This window comes from Apus apus, chromosome 5, assembly GCF_020740795.1.
Source record: "Apus apus isolate bApuApu2 chromosome 5, bApuApu2.pri.cur, whole genome shotgun sequence".
Classification (NCBI taxonomy): domain Eukaryota; kingdom Metazoa; phylum Chordata; class Aves; order Apodiformes; family Apodidae; genus Apus; species Apus apus.
This window is the reverse complement of record NC_067286.1, coordinates 9,378,445-9,392,930: the sequence shown is the minus strand read 5'-3', so window position 1 is coordinate 9,392,930 and position 14,486 is coordinate 9,378,445. Positions and strand designations below refer to the sequence as shown.

General features: G+C 39.0%; 1 protein-coding gene across 6 annotated transcripts in view; it reads left to right on the top strand.

The window, feature by feature from the left end:
- The window catches only part of BMAL1 (basic helix-loop-helix ARNT like 1), a 54,173-nt gene that overhangs the window by 281 nt on the left and 39,406 nt on the right, over window positions 1-14,486 (top strand). Inside the window, exon 1 of one of the 6 annotated variants that reach the window (XM_051622194.1) lies at window positions 2,055-2,224. The exons of the other annotated variants lie outside the window; for them this stretch is intronic. The gene's annotated coding sequence lies outside the window, so the exon portion shown is untranslated. Of the gene's footprint in view, window positions 1-2,054; window positions 2,225-14,486 lie in introns of those variants that run through there. 6 annotated transcript variants of the gene reach the window in all.

The following is a 14,486-nucleotide window of genomic DNA, read 5'->3' as shown; positions in this document are numbered from 1 at the left end:
GGGTGGGGGGGAGGCCGGGAGGAGCCGCCCCGGGCAGCCAGCTCGCCGGAGCTGTCTTCGCCGGCAGGCCGTGAGGAGCTGGCTGCCCCGGTAGGGGTGGGGGGCTGCGGCTTTCCAGGTGGGAGGGGGCCGGAGGGTGGCGGCGGGACCCCTGGGCGGCGGTGCCGGGCTGTGTCCCTTGCAGCCGGGGCCGGGCTGCCTCGGCGGTGTGACAGGAGCAGGGGGTTGGCGGGGCCCGCTGCCGGCGCGGCGGCTCGTCCGGAGCTCCGGGGTAGAGCTGCGGCCGGGGTGCTGCTGCCGGTGCATCCTCGGAAGGGGAAGGAAAGGGGCAAAGCAGGGGGCGCGGGAGCGCAGCGCCAGGCTTGTTCCTCCTCCCGGGTTTGAGTTAGCCCCCGCGGGGACACGGAGGCTGAGCAGAGAGATGTTGCTGCCCCTTCCTCTGCAACAGGAATGGGTCCCTTCCACGTCCGTCCCGTGGCTGATCCCTTGGATCTTTTTTTTCGGTAAACGAGGTGCCTTGTGCTTATGGTCTGCTTTAGGTGAGGCCCGAAGAGCGTGTGCATTCAACCTCAAAGCGGTGGCAGGAGTTGGAAATTCCTATGGGTTGTGGCTCTGCTGCGGGGAGGCCAGTCCTGCCTGCGGACAGCGAGAGCCGGTCCCGCAGCCGCGGGGCTCTTCGCTTCCTAGCGGGGCAGCCCGCTCAGCTCCCGCGTGTTGGGGTGGAGAAGGCGGGGGTCCTGCGGCAGCTCTCCCTGTTGCGGTTCCTTCTCGGGCTGTTTCTGACAGCTCTGTGTGTGTGTATCTCTGCTGTCCACAGGAGAACGAACGTCTTTCGTGGACAGTGAGTGTGGAACACTGGGGACGTTAAGGTGGCTTCCCAAGATCAGGACTTTTGCGCTTGGGGAGGCAGGGGAATCGGTTTGCGTTTTTAATTGCTGAGGTTTCTGTTACTCTGGTGCCTCAATTACAGCAGCTCTGGAAAGATTTGAGTACTAGTAACGGTGAAGAAACAAGTGGGTGTGTTTTCATGCTTTTGAAGCAAGTATGCTTTTAACAATTGTTAAGTATTCATATCTGAGGTAGAAAGGGTCACCTGCAGAGGGCAATGGTCTTTTTACACAATTTTGAATATAATTTCTTTACAGAATCCATTCAGTGTTGATGCCATTTTTTTGTTTTGTTTCAAACTGCTAATCCTGGACCATTACAAAAATGAAAATGGAGTTTCATTTTGTATAGGTTAACGGTAAAGTACCTATCCTGCCAGTTTAGTATATCTTTTATCAAAAATACTTTTTAAATGGAAGTGACTGATAATACACAGGCTGTAGCTAAGTTTGTAGGGGGGAAAAAAAGAAAGATTGTTATCATTAACTATTAATACTGGCTAACTGCCTCTCTACATGGTCTTTCAGAAGACTTAGGTTAAACTCTGTCCTCGAAAGAATGTGTGTTTTATATGCCCTGGGAGTGTGCAAATATAAATAGCTATTTAAAGTGTCAGAAACTATAGACCTCCCATCTGAATATTCTAAACCACAGTTGCCTATTGAGAGGAAGGTCTTTACTATTTCTGAGTTTTGTGGGCTTTTATTTCTCATCACCATTCATTGTTTTTTATGTCTACTTGTAGAAATGGAATGTCTGAAATAACCTGATAAAATATTGCGGTTATAGATTTAATATGCTGTTTTATCCTGTCTTCTCTTCCACACTGCACTGTTCTGCTGTCCGTCTGTGTGACAGCTGTGACTTATGGTGCTGTGTAGGCTCTGGGTCTCTATAGAAGTACATTGGGAGGCTTGCCTAGGCAAGAAAGAACCACCGAGAACCTAAGGACAGCTGGTTTGTTCTTCCCTACAAGGCCCTTTGGGAGGACATAGGAGTGTCAGTAAACCCACTTAGCTGTAGCTGGGATTCCACAAAGCCAGAGCTGAAGTTAGGGCCTGCAAGCAAGTCACTGCATTTGGGGACTATTGCTAAGGATGTATTGGGATGTTTGTCGGGGGAGTTTATTGGAGATTCTTTTTTTCCTTCAGATACCTCTCAAAGATTCTTTTGAGAAACCAGGAATAGGAACAAGTGAACGTTCATTGGATTTACTTGGCAGAGCATAAAGTTACAGACAGTTCTTTAACACTATGCAAGACTATGATGACAAAGCTGAGACCTAACGTGATAGCAGCAGCCTGCATGCTGCAGATGAGTAAGACCGTTTTTCAAAGTGAGTTGATATCAAGCGTGCTGGGAATACCAAGAAACGTGTAGGTTAATTCATTTAGATGAATACAGAAGTGCTGTTTCCATGCTCAAATTCAGTATTTTATGCTGGTTTCAGTACAGAGCCAATTGTCTGTGTGGTTACACTTTGACAGGAGGTATATGAAAACCTCAATGTTAAGTAAAACCTCATTGTTAAGTAAAACAAACTGAATTTGCTGCATCTACAGGTGCTTTCTGGTTTATGTCTGTAGCTTGTATGCCTTTTGTTTTTAAACTTTATCATCAGTTTTGTCCATAGATCTGCTTTTGAAAGAGAACAGAAAAATATTAAAAATTACCTATATCACAAAGTATTAGAAAGCTTAAAGTTCACTGAAGTTTGTTGTCTTCAAGAAAAAATGTGTAAAGCCATTTAATATACAAATGGTTGCAAAGAGAAGCCCAAAATAAATACACGTTTTTAAGCTTGCACACTTCCTTGTTGTCAATAAGTTTGCAGGATTTAAAGAATAATTAAAGTTTCTCTGTTTATTTTAATATATTAAACATGGTTTGAAACTTTGATTTTTAGCTGTCATCATACTTGAAAAACTTTAGTTGAAGGATAATTGGTTTTGATAACTACAGTAGCTGAGCTGATACTGAATGGAACTCTGCACCAACTTTTGCACTTAGTTGTTAAAATATGTGCTTCATCAGCCTGAAAAATTCGGGTCTGTATTTTAGAGGTGCTTGAAGATGCAAATAAGATGTTTTGTGGCATTTTCAAAAGTGGTGAAAGAGCTTTCAATCGGAGTCTTTAAGATTTGCTGTAGGTTTTAAATAATGGACTAATAATGGATTAAAACATAAAGCAGAAGCGTCCTCTTGCTGTTGTGTGTGTGTGCATGTATATGTATGCATGTATATAGGTATGTGGTAGTCTTGCCCTGCAGTAGTAAGTGTGATTTAGTTAGATCAAATGCAAAGTAGTGACTTGCATACTCCTGAGGCATTGTGTAGGTGAAAGCCAAGACATTGAAACAGAACACAGAATGATGCACTTCTGAAATGAGAATGCTTTTCTTTTTAAGAGTGAGCATACTTAGAATGAGTTATTGAGAAAGCCTATTTAAGTTTTGTTTGCAATATTTTATTTTTTTTTCTAGGAGGAAGAGATCCCAGTTGTAATTATCAGATTGTTTTTATCAGGGTTTAATTAATTTGAATGTTGCCAAATAACCTGTGGTGTGTATTTATTTGACCTTTATAAACATTGAATGAGGTGGATACCAAGGCAAGTAGCTCGCTGGCATGAACTGTATATTGCACCTGTCTTTTTTACCTTTATTTGTTGGAAAAAAGCAGTAAGGCTACTTATCCAAGGCCCAGACTTCATCTCCTTGGAAACCTGATCTTTCACCAGATGTTGAGAAATGTAATTTCTTTTTTAATACATTCTGCAGAAGAACGCAGATCAAAACAGCATCTTCAGGCTTTGGAGGTCTGGAATATTCATTAACTAAAAAAATAGTGTGACATTTCAGCCTTTGTCCCAAAGCAGATTGGTAGTTTCTCTTGCATTTGATATTATTACAAATTTATTTTAGCTGTTGCTAAAATTTCTGTAGTGGTTGTATAGTTTAATTCAGTTCAAGAACTGGCTGATACAATCTTCTTCATATGTTCAGTGCTGGACTGTCTGTGTTTCCTGTCACTTCTCTGCCTGTAAGGATTCATCTTTCTTCTCTATGTTCAGGTCATTTTTTCTCCCTTGCAGCTGCAAAAAGGTATTTCTTAGCCAAGCCATACAGAATTTGTAACCTTTTCAGTCTCCTGCCATTTGAGAAGCTGTTATTCAATGTCTCTGATGTCAGACACACTTCTAGGTCAGCTGCTGGTGTCAGAACAACTTGTGACCCTGAGCTGAAGCCATGCTGTAGTTTAGTAGGTTGGTCTTCTGTCGGAATGGTGCCAGTAGGCTACTTATAGAGCAAGAAATATTGTTGGCAGGATTTTAGAATGGTGAAATAACAAGCCACATTTCTTGTGGTCTAAGATGTTTATGTTCTCTACTAACTTTAAAGAAATCCATTCATATGAATAAAAGCAGTTGAGGAAGGTGCTTGTAGTTTCCATGTTTGTTTTCTGACAGTTAGTAAGCTCTGTTTTCCATAGTACAAGGCAATTTAGTGGTACCTTGTGTAAAGGAAACAGCAAACATACTGCTAAATCCTGAACAGTCCTTACTTGATGTGGCTGTGATGGAAATACATCTTCCAATCTGTAATGCTGGGAGGAAAGATATATTTGGCAATTCCTAAGCAGTGTGTATTGGCATTGTGTCTCTCAAATCACTGTAATAGGAAGGTATTTCCTACTAAGTCATATATGTTTATTCAATTGGAGCCATTTGTCTTATTTATAGCTGACAGAGGAATTAATGGAATCCATGTATTTTACAGGCTGGATGCTATCTTGATACAAGGCTACTCAGAAAACTCTAAAGTTACTCTTACCTGCTTGGAATTGATGTAGGTTTTGGAGGGAGAATGAAATAGGACTATCAGGGAACTCGGAGATTAGTATTATTCTTGATCGTATTCTTTTTCTATTGGAAACTTCCACAAAAGTGGAGAAGATCAGAAAGACTTTGGTAGAAATTGCTAAATCATGTTGTACTGCAGAATATTAATATAGTGAGGTTACAATTTAAAGTTACTTCCTAGAAAAAAAACAACAACCAAAACAAACAAACAAACCAGAAGTAAATAAAGCAAATATACTTTTACTTTAATTGGTTTTTTTTTAAATGTTTTTTCTGTCTTTAAAACATTTATAGTTTCCTTTAACTGGTTTAGTTGGTTTTATTCTTGACTTGTTATGGATGAATTTATCTTTGTTATGTATGTTTTTTTCTTGGAACATTATGAAATTCAGGACTTCTGTTCCAAATTGAATCAAAACTGGAAAGTAGGAAGTAATAAAACTTACGTCCTTCACATTGCATGTATGCACGGTAGTTGTGTTGAAAGGTACAGCAAAATGGCTTTGATTTGAGTTCTGTTTTTTTTCCCTACCCTTCACTCAAGGACCTCTGATAATTCTATTTTAAATAACTTCGAGATTTGGGCTTTATGCTGCAGTTTGGCTACCAGTGTGTTAGTTTTAGTATAACCTTTTAAAATAGTATTTATTTTGCCCATATATTTGAATGATGTAGACATTTTTTTCAGAGAGAAATTCTGGGGTCCAGAATACAGTGCAAAAACCAAAATAATCAGATGTTAGTCATAGAGGTTTATGTTAGAATATGTTTTCTGACCATGTTGGTCTTTCCAGTTTGCAGTTCTAGAATTGCTAACTGCGAAACAGGATGCCCATTTATTCCTCCCTTCCCTTTCCCAGTATGTTTTGTTGCCAGGTCATTTCAGGTAATCTTTGCATTTGCATTTACAAATTGGTTTGTTATAGAGTAAATTAATTCACCCAGTTGAGGAAAAAAGTCAGCCTTAACACTGTGCTGTCAACATAAGAATATTTTTGTGTTGGCCTAACGTTCTGAGGCTTTATTAGATAACATGCTATCCTAGAGTAACATTATACTGTAGTTTTGATCCATACCCAGTTTACCATGGCTTTATGGGTTTTCAAAAGTGTCCATCAGCTTCATTTTTCACATGTAAGTCAAGTTTCATCATGTTAGATGCTGTAAAAAAATGACTTTACAGAACTTTTCTTTCAGTTAACAGTTTTCCTATAGTATTTAATTTCTAGGAATCTTATGTGAAATGAGGAAATCTTATATGACGTCTGTTACAGCCCTTCATTCTTACGGTGCCATTTTTAGTGAAAAATAATGTGTGAATACATGTTACACATTAGCTTGGAAGTTTTTTGTTACAAATAGTGTAGTTTCTCCCTGTTTTTTAAGAATTTATCCTACTTCTCTTATTTGAAAATATCCTTTTGCTGCAATGACCAAACTAGTCACTGAATATTACAGTTTATTTAGGAAATCTGCCAAGTAATTTCAGTGATTTCTTAGAGGAACTTGTCACATAAAAATATGAGAGTTGCTGGAAGTGCTCTCCAGTTGTTGGAGTAATCTGTTCAAAACATTGTGAAAAGCTTGGGTCCAAACTCTCAAAGTTCCCAGAAGTTATTTGTATTTTAGAAACAGAAGGCCAGTAACTGGGTATTCTTATTCTTAATAGGAAAAGAGAAATAAGGGCAATGAGTTTATGCTAGTTTGAGTTTATGCTAGAATTTTCCATTTTACCTCTGCTTGAAATTCTAGGGCTTTTATATAAATAATTTTTTTTCTCCACATCTGAGACATATGCAATTTGGTCAGCTTCTCTGGCCTGGGGACAGCCTGAAGAAAGATGAGTGTTTCCCTATTACAGCATTTAAAAATCTAGTTCAGTCTGTTTAAGATATCCCAGCTGGCAATGAAGAGTTCTCAATTACTGTATTTGGCATTATTTGCAAAATGAAGTAATTCCTGTCCTAATTTATCTGGCTTGACCATAAGACTCTTCAATAACAAATGCCTGCTTTATTTTCTTAGCTGGAGTAGTTTTGTATTCATCTTACTCTAAAGCTGTTGTCATCATCAAGAATAAGATGATGGCGGGGGGGGGGGGGGGGGGGTAGGGGAAGAGAGGAGACCATTACAGCAATTAACAACTGTTGTAGAAACTGTTTCTGCATTCTTGTTCCTGGAAGTGATCACCAGTTTACCAGCACAGAGCAAATTTTAACAATGATATATGGTTGATCCCACCATGCAAGTTTTCTGACTGTGTCCTTTATATATATGTTCTTTCCCACAAATTCTAGTCTGACTGATGAATTTTTGGAGACTTTCAAGGACCTGTGTGGGAATTGCCACTGTTCAGACAGCATCACCACGACTGTGCTTCAGTACTTGGGCAGGTCAAAAAGCAAAAAGCTATGGCCAAAAAGAAATTTCTGCTTTTGGTGCTGAGCAATTTGTCCTATAGTGACACATTAATCCTTTGCAACATCCACTGACAGTTGGATGTACTTGGACAGTAGTTTTATTGATCATTTGAACTGGATTGCTATGGACAAAGTAGCTCCCATCAACACTACAACTCCTTCCTGGCTAACCATTTCCATCCGTGTATCCTGTCCCTCAGCTCTGTGGTGGCATATGTGTTTGGGCAAAGGTACTGGACTGGGGAATCTGCTGTGACTGCAGGATAACATTCTTCCCCTGGACATAGATATGAAATAACTCAGTTCACTGATACCACACACCTTGTGGCTTCATAAACATTTGAACTTTTGTAGGTTAGGAACCAGCTCAGTTCACTGTATGAGTGGTCCTGAAAGAGCAGTGGGAGAGGCAGTAACTGTGAAAAGTGCTGTCTTAAATATGTTACTTTGCAACACTGACGTCGAAGAAGAAGATTTATGACAAAATATTCTTGGATTAAGCTGTGTTGGTTAATTTCTTTAATAAATCTACATAAAAATAATTTTAAAAAAAAAATCTAATTTTGATACTGATACTTAGAAGCCAGAAAAATAAACCATTTTTACTTTAATATCTGGAGCTACACGATGGAGCTTTTCACTATTTTTTGTGCCATTTTAAAATTACTTTTCCTAACAAGAAAAAGTAACCCAGCTAGACCTCTGACTCTTTTCCCTTTCCCCTTACTGACCCATGTGCTTCTGAGTTTTCAGATGAACAAACAGAGAAGTGTTTCAGATACGCAAATCTCTCAGGAGCTCATTCACCACAATCACTTGACTTTACTGGAGCTGAACACTCACATGTCCAAGTTGTTGTCAAACTGATAATTTATCTAAAAATGGCAGAGACCCAGTAACGTCTTGTTAGGCTTGCCAGGAAATCTGGAGGAAATGGAGAAAAAGAAAAAATAGGGAGGAGACTAAAAGGAAGAAAATTTTATTTTCCGCCAAGACAATACATGGTTTGGACTTCAGTCCTTGACTTGGGCACACCTCTGCTCTCTTTCGGGGGGGCAAGCTGTCTGTTTAAAAGAAAATATTTAAAAGAATCTTGAATTGCTGTCTAGGAATGATAATCTAACTTGGCGTAGATCTCATCTTGTGCTTTTTAGGCAAAATTACTGTGCCTTTTAGAACGGGATTTGCTCAGGCAAGTAGTTAAGCCTCCATGGATTCATTCATGGTGTGCTGTAAAACTTGTGTAATCTACTTCCTTTGGCATGGCATTCAGATGCATATTTCTTATTTTAAAAAAACAAATATTTTGTCAGTGATCTGAGTTGTCTTCTCTTGTAGGATATTTCTATGGCTTGCTAGTTCCCTGTAGTCCTAAACATACTGGAATGATGGTGTCCCCTGGCAAACCAGGGAGAGTATTGATTTCTATTATTTGTCAGTGAAACTTAATTTTCCATTTTTCTCTTCACTGGTCTCTGACTTAATTTACAAAAAAAAATACTAGAAAAACAAAAACAAAAACAAATTTCCTTGTGTGGCTTTTTGTTGTCCTTTTGTTTCAGTTTGATTGAATGCTTTGTTTGCTTTAGTTTGTGTTTTATAGCAATGGTGATGTTTTGGAATGATACTGTTGGCAACCAGGTCAGAGAACAGTGTTTGTGAAAGTTGCCTGTAGAAGGAGCTGCTGGTAAGTGGATTTTGTAGAATTTCAGGAAGCAGAAAAAGTAACTTTCCTGGCTTTCCAAAGCCTGGAAGAACCTTGAAGGACTAGCAGGTTACAATATAAAGAAGAAGCACTAGGGATAAACACAGTGCATTTTAACTTCCCTTTCTAGCAAACCTAATTGCATGTTATACTGAAGTACAATAGTTTTCCACCTTCAAATACAATACAACATAACACAGTCCTTTTAACTCCTCCCTATGATGTAATTTGGCTGAGTTTTGTTTGGCAACAGCATGTAAGTTTCTCTTTAATCATTCTTTATGGTGAAGTTCTGTATTTTCCATGCATCCTTCCAAAAGTGTACTCATCAGAATAATTTCCACATGTGAGCTAATAATTGTCTTCCTTTCTTAAAAGGGATGGTCAGTTAGTTCCTGCTGGCTTCCTGTATTGTTGTGTTCTGCTGATCTTCATAGTTCTCACATTCCTGCTTTTTGGTCTGTAAACATCAGTCATCTCAGTTCAATTACATTTTTATGTTTTTTAGGTACCATTCTAATACAGAGCAATGATTCTTAAACTTAACTTACCTGGATGTTGCTTAGCATTCATGCAGGTTGTTTATTGACTGGACTGCTGCGTATTTGCATTAGGTTTGTTTTAACTTGGATGTTGATAAAAGAGCCTTCTATCAAAGGAGTAAATTCTGTAAACAGCAGCTCACAAAAAAACCCAAAAGGATAGCTTTTTAGACTATTTCTTGAATACTTCTGTTACACTGGAGGTTTCATAGGCTTATTCTTGCTATAATATCTCTACAGAAGTCAACCTGTGTGTGCTGGAGCAGGTCCAGAGGAGAGCAACGAGGCTGGTGAAGAGACTAGAGGGGAAGTCTTATGAGGAGAGGCTGAGGGAGCTGGGGTTGTTTAGCCTGGAGAAGAGGAGACTCAGAGGGGACCTTCTCCCTTCAGGCAGTTGTAGAGAGTGATGTTGTAGTCAAGTGGGGGTCAGGCTTCTTTCCCAGGCAGCTAGTGACAGGTTGAGAGGCCATGGCCTGAAGCTGTGCCCAGGGGTTTAGGTTGGATATTATGAAGAACTTCCTCACAGAAAGGGTGATCAGACATTGGAATGGACTGCCCAGGGAAGCGGTGGAGTCACCACCCCTGGAGTTGTTTAAGGAAAGGCTGGATGTGGTGCTTAGTGCCATGGTCTAGGTGATGTGGTGATGTTAGGTCATAGGCTGGACTTGGATGATCTCAGAGTTCTTTTCCAGCTTCAATTCTGTGATTCTCATGTTCAGGTGTGTGTTTGCTATGTAAGTTTTTGGGAAACAAAGTTATATGTAGACTTACTGTTGAGCTCATTGTCTCTCCCCTCCTTTGTACAATGCTGGTATTTGTTTGACTCCCTGAATCACCTTACTGTGATCTGCTGAGATTTGTAGCTTTTTAAATTTTTTTTTTTTTTTTGGTCAGGATTAAGTTTTAATCTATTTTAGATCTCTGAACAGTTCACTGTGGGTGTTAGGTAAGTGCCAGTGCTCTATGGGAGTACCCACCTCAAAGGTGAAGCTAGGAGTTTAAGTCCTCTTGCAGTCACACTTCAGTTAGAAAGGCTTAAATGTTTAAATATGCAACTTCTTATCTAATAAAAAAAAATAAGAATTCTATCACATGAATCTCCCAAAGAGACACCTGTGCTGCACTGTAGAAGTCTATGTAGCCTCATATTAAATACACTAGCTAACTGATTTATACAGTTATTATTTGTGATTTAAGCAAGGATTAGTCAGTAGTATTGTTTCTGGCAATTTTCACTTGGCTTCGTCCCTGATGTTACACTAGTCAGGATTTATATCAACTCTATGATGGTGGAAGAGAGCCAAGTGGTTCAGGCTGGTCTGCTTAGTTATCACTCCAACAGTCTGTGGCTTGATAAGATCTTGCTTAAGAAATACATATATACGCCATTTGTAACTAGCTGCCAAACAGTCATATGTCTGTATATCAGGCTTACAAGATGAACATTTGGAGTGGCTGAGGGTGGGTGATTGGCAGTTCCCAGTGCAGTGTTACAGAGAATTGGACAAATAATGGTTTTTTTTGCTTGGTAAACAAGGTTATCAAGCTGGATACAAAAGTAGTGTGATCCATGTACAATGCTAATTATGTAATAATTGTAATACTTTCTTGTACTTCATAAAGTATTTCTAGAAAACTGAAAAGAGTTCAAGGGATGAACTGCATTTTGCAAAGACAACCTTGCAGTGGGAGATCAAACAAATGCAGCTGAACTTAGTTAAAGGAAGAAAAAGCAATTCACTGAATTAATCCTTCAGTAAATGACCTGATAAGGTTATCTGGCAGAAGAAAATGAAATTAGATTTAGTAGCTGGTAAGTGACCTACTCAAATTCAGATTAGGGAAGTTGGAGGTTTTGAACAAGAAGAACTAAGCTTTGGAACACAAAAGATAGGAGTGTAATAGTTCTTGCCACATACCAGTTAATGCAGAGTATCTCTCCAAAATAAACTTTGGCCTGAATTACAGCATATCAGTTTCTTGTATAAAACAGTAGATGAGGTTGCCTCCTATTGGAGAGGGGATCAGAATACATGATCGTGCAAGAGAACAAAACTGAATTTAGCTGGTATCAGTATTAAGGTACAATTTACGTACTTTTCTCTACCCTGTAATGTGCTTGAGCAGAAGGAAGCTGAGTACGTGCATCTTTAATTGGACTGTGAAGTAGAGGGAGAGTCAGAAAAACTGGAAGAGAGAGTCTATAAAGACTCTTGAAACATTTCTTCAAAATAACTTAAAAATACTACCGGGGATTCTCACGTTGTTATTCTGTAAGGCATAGATAAAAACTGTAGTATTGAAGAGTTTTGTTCACCAATACTAAAAACCAAAGCAAACATCACCTTTGATCTGTATTTATAGTAATTCAGGGGAGCAAATCACAACTTCTCTATTTTGAAATAAGAACATTTCAAATGTTAATACTAATGATTTGTGTAAGAAAAACATTTCAAGCACTGATGCTTAATGGAGGCAAAGAGGGGAGAGAAACTTGAGGGGTTGATGTCCATTTTCAGGAAAAAAAGATGTAGTGATTTAGCATGAAGATAATGAAAGGATATATATATTTGTTGGTTATGTTACTCAAGGTGAATACTTTGTGTTTAGTCAGTTATCTTGAAATGTATTGAATATAAACTGGAGCTTGTACATCTAGGGACAAAGAAAAAGTTCAACACACAGAGGAGGAGAGAGCCCTCAAAGGGGTTTTAGTAGATGTCATTAAAAATATTTCAGCTGAACACTAGATAAGTGACTGAGGAAAAAAAACATACGAGAAGGATACGTATTTCTCTGGTAAAGTAAGGGCAAAATCATGTATGAGACTCTAGGTCATGTTTTGAAGTGAACATTGCAGAAAAACAGGTTTCTGAAAAAAGCCGGAAATATTGATATCTAGTGATTAATGTGTGATCCCCTGAAATATGTGATTGTTTTCTCTTCTAATCATGTTTTTCTGGTCGGGATTTTCCCCATGTGTTATCATTAACAGTTCCCCTACTTTGCTGGCTCCTTTGGCCTCCTTAAATGAGAATTGTGAGCTCTGCTTGATGACCTGAAATTTAATTTCATACTGTTGGCAAGATTACAGGTGTGTAGAGAATAGTGTGCTTAGCAAGGTGGAGTGTGGGACAGCCATCCCAAGTGTTTGTTTTGGATGGTTTGTGCCTACTGACTTTCAGATGGCTCTGTGCTCAGTGCTGTTGTTTCTAGGCACTGCAGAGGAATTTAGTTGTTTAAGCTGGGTTTGAAATTTCACTTACGAAACAGATACCTAACATATAAATCTTGTTTCCTATACTAGACAATTCTTTCTGATAAGTTAAGCTTTTACATTTGCCTTGCTAAACTCAGTGTAATGTGTACTGACTGAATTTAAATCTTCTACTTGGTGTTAGGTAATGTTATGGTGATAACTGCAGGTTAGTTGACTTAGACTAGAGGTAACTTAGAAAGGTGTTTTTAGGATGTTGTATACTTTACACTTTCACTGTGGTTATTCCATGCATGTTATTCTTGTAGTACAAGTTTTCTCTGAATACTTAGCAAAATGACATTATCTCGCTTTCTAATACTGAGAGAAGGTAAGAATGACTGTTGCATGCCATAACAAAGACCCAGTTCCTGTGGAGTCCTGTCTGGGAGCAGCTGCCTGGCAAAGAGTAAGATTAGGGCAAGCATCTGTCCTCTCACACTAGCCCACAGTTGTTTCCAGCTCACGAACTTCACGAGCCAGATGTGGTGATAGCCCTCAGCAGAATTTCTGTTAATGGTTCCCACCTCTCTTTGGAAACTACATTAAACTGTAGTCTTCCTGTTATTTGGCAGAGAGTTTCCATGGCCTACCATCTCATGAGTGAAAAGCTGTATTGTTTTCAACCAAGGTTTGGTTTATGTCCATGTGACACTTGATGATTTTGTAGACCTTGGTCCTGTCAATTTTCTAAGCTGAAGAGTACTAGCTTACTTCATTGTTCCCTATACAGAACTCATTGCCTGTCTTGTTCCATAGAGTGAAGCTACGAAGTTTTCCATTTTCTAATACATTTAATTGCTGTGGATTTGTTGGATTATATCCAAGTCATCCTCCGTACTGCTCAGGAGCTGTAAATAATTATGAGTATTTTTAAGTGGTAACTAAGGGACTGCATTAATTAATATTTGACACAAGCCTGCTACTTACAGAAATAAGATCATCTAAACCTACATAAACTTTCTGGGGAGGAATGTGAACTGTCTAGTGATCCTTCCTAGGTCCTTTGGGATTGGACTGCGTAGGTTGTGGAATGTTCTCCTTTAGAATAAAACAATGGGTTGGAAAATCTTCTACTTGGAACTGTTAGTCAAATGTCCCTTTGGTCCGTATTTTATCCTCTCTTTCAAAGAAGGAGGGGGGCTGTGTAGTTGCATGGGTGGATCTTTGATCCAAGCAGAACAGTCATAAATAAAGATAAAAAATGCAGTCTTCAGTTTTACCGAGAGTCCTTTTGTGGTGTGTGTTGCTGTTCTGTTTTGGTTTTTTTTACTGAGCAAGTTTTCTTTCTCTTTTGTCCATGTTTGGTGTTGGCAGGATTTTTTATCTTGGTTTTGTGGTATTTTTGAGTGTGTGTATGACGTACTATTCTTCCCCATTTGCTGTATTTTATTTTACTTTCTTTTTAACTGTCAAGATGTCTGTGTAGCATGAGGACCCTATTAAGTGAATTACTGCTGTTCCCTGATCATTATTCTGCCTTTATTAAGGGCTGTCTTGATTTGGTAATGTGAGTCTTTGTTTTAAACACAACATCAATTTTAAAGCACTTCTTCAGTTTCAGTTGTAATGTAAAAATATGCATGCAAACTTGATTGCTGATTTAAATGAGAAGTTGTAGATTTAAAACCTGCCTGGAAAAAGACAAGCCTGAGGCTTGCATCAAGCTGTATCTCTGGCAGCTGAATGTCACAGGTTTGGAAACTTGGTCACTCAATGTAAGCATTAATGTATAGATGCACAAAAAAAGAAGTATGTTTCATCAGCACTTTGTGTAGTGGGTTTTCCTATTGCTGTAGGCCTTTCTTAAGAA